Source organism: Triticum dicoccoides, chromosome 5B (assembly GCF_002162155.2).
Source record: "Triticum dicoccoides isolate Atlit2015 ecotype Zavitan chromosome 5B, WEW_v2.0, whole genome shotgun sequence".
In the NCBI taxonomy this organism is placed as follows: domain Eukaryota; kingdom Viridiplantae; phylum Streptophyta; class Magnoliopsida; order Poales; family Poaceae; genus Triticum; species Triticum dicoccoides.
In genome coordinates, this window is record NC_041389.1 from 198263818 (window position 1) to 198265550 (window position 1733).

Genomic DNA, 1733 nt, shown 5'->3' on the forward strand with positions numbered 1-1733 from the left:
GTTAGATTCAACCCAAAATTTATTCCTCTTATTTGATTGGGTGTGGAGGGAGGGGGGGGGGGGATGGACTTGTCTGGAGAGACTACGTTTTTCTTTGCAGATCAGGAGCAGAGTGGTGGTGGTGTTTATGTGAAAACACCATGGTATGCATTAGATTTAGATTGGATGGCAGACACACCATCATCACCAGCTGGGTCTTTTATAGGTGTCGAGATAGAGATATATCTGTACTTTAGGGTATCGGCTGGCCGGCTGAACATCATGAAGGTCGCGTCCGAGCCGCTGGATCAGGTTTTATCATTCGTCCCGCAACTACCCACGTGACAGGCATTATCGTCATGCCACCACCCACGTTCGCCATGTGCCAAGTGGAGGCCACACATCTTCCCCCTTCCGATCTAAATCTCTTTTTTCTAGTGAGCCATTCATGTCTCCTCCCGAACGATCCCCTCCAATGGCGCTGAAATTCTCTCCACACTGGCCGAATCACCCCAGCCCAGTGCAGATCCATCCCACCGCCAACCGCCCGGCCCCGTGCAAGCTCCTAGCCAGCGTTGTGAGGCCTGGGGCGCTGCTGCTGCACAGGCCAGTCAGAGGTGGGTGCCACGTGGGGGGCCAGGACGGCGCGGCGCTCTCGGTGCTGGAGGCAACGCGCGCCCAGCACCGTGTGCTGTAACTAGAACCCTCCGGTGTTGGAGACTGCGGCCACTATTGCTGGACACGGCGGCCACAAGTGCTGCAACCGGCAAATCGCGAGGGCTGGAGACAATGATACGCGATGCTGGAAACGTGGTGACCGAGTGCTGGAACTGGCCGATATCGATGATGCAACTGCGGAGACCGCTTGCTGGGAGGTGGTGCCTGGCGGATGTTGGAACCGGCGATGCAGATGCTGCATCCGACCATGTAGGTTGCTGGAACCGGTGGTTGTGGATGCCGGAATTGGCAGGAGCCGGCGCTACGATGCGGCGTCCTTTTGCTGGAACCGGCCAGGGTTGGAGCTGCATCCAGCGAGGGGTTTGGTGCTGGAACGGCGGCGACGTCGCGCGAGATGCTAGAACCAGCTTCGGCGGGAGCTGCAACCCATAATGGCTGGAGCTGCAACCGAGGAAGCACGAAGGATGCAGGGGGAAGGTGCCGCAAAACTTGCGTGAGGGGTGGGGTGGGGGTGGGGGGGAGAGGTGGTACGTGCGCGGTGCCCGTGGATGGCAACGCCTAGCGCCAATGTTTCGACAAGGAATGCGTGTGGGGCAGCTCGCACGGTGGCCTGCGATCCCGGCTAGGATTTTTTTGTTGCAATGCCTATTTTGAGATGTGTGAGCCCTCCGGTGGCGGAGGGGGTGGGGCTTCCGCGAAGCGCGGTTGCGAAGACGCACTCCGTGGCGGGGCTTCCGCGAAGCGCGGTTGCGAAGACGCACTCCATAGCGGGGCTTCCGCGAAGCGCGGTTGCGAAGACGCACTCCGTGGCAGGGCTTCCGTGAAGCGCGGTTGCGAAGACGCACTCTGTGGCGCGGTGTTCGCGAGACCTGCGCTAGTGGCACGGGAGGGAGGAGGGGAGGAGGGAGAAACAGGGGGCGATCGAGGTGGACCATCTAGCGGCTGTCGTTCGTCCAATCAAAGGGTTGCATGGCGACTGCCGAAATTTGGGCCGATCGACCGGCGCCTAGCGTATTTTTTTGAGAACTGATGACAGTGAGCAACTCTCACTGCCTTTGTATTAAAATAATCAAGGT

The 1733-nt window shown here is 59.2% G+C and overlaps 1 protein-coding gene across 1 annotated transcript in view; it reads left to right on the top strand.

Moving 5' to 3' along the window:
• LOC119308063 (stromal 70 kDa heat shock-related protein, chloroplastic-like) overlaps positions 1-1733 on the top strand; it is an 8109-nt gene that overhangs the window by 2413 nt on the left and 3963 nt on the right. The window lies entirely within an intron of this gene.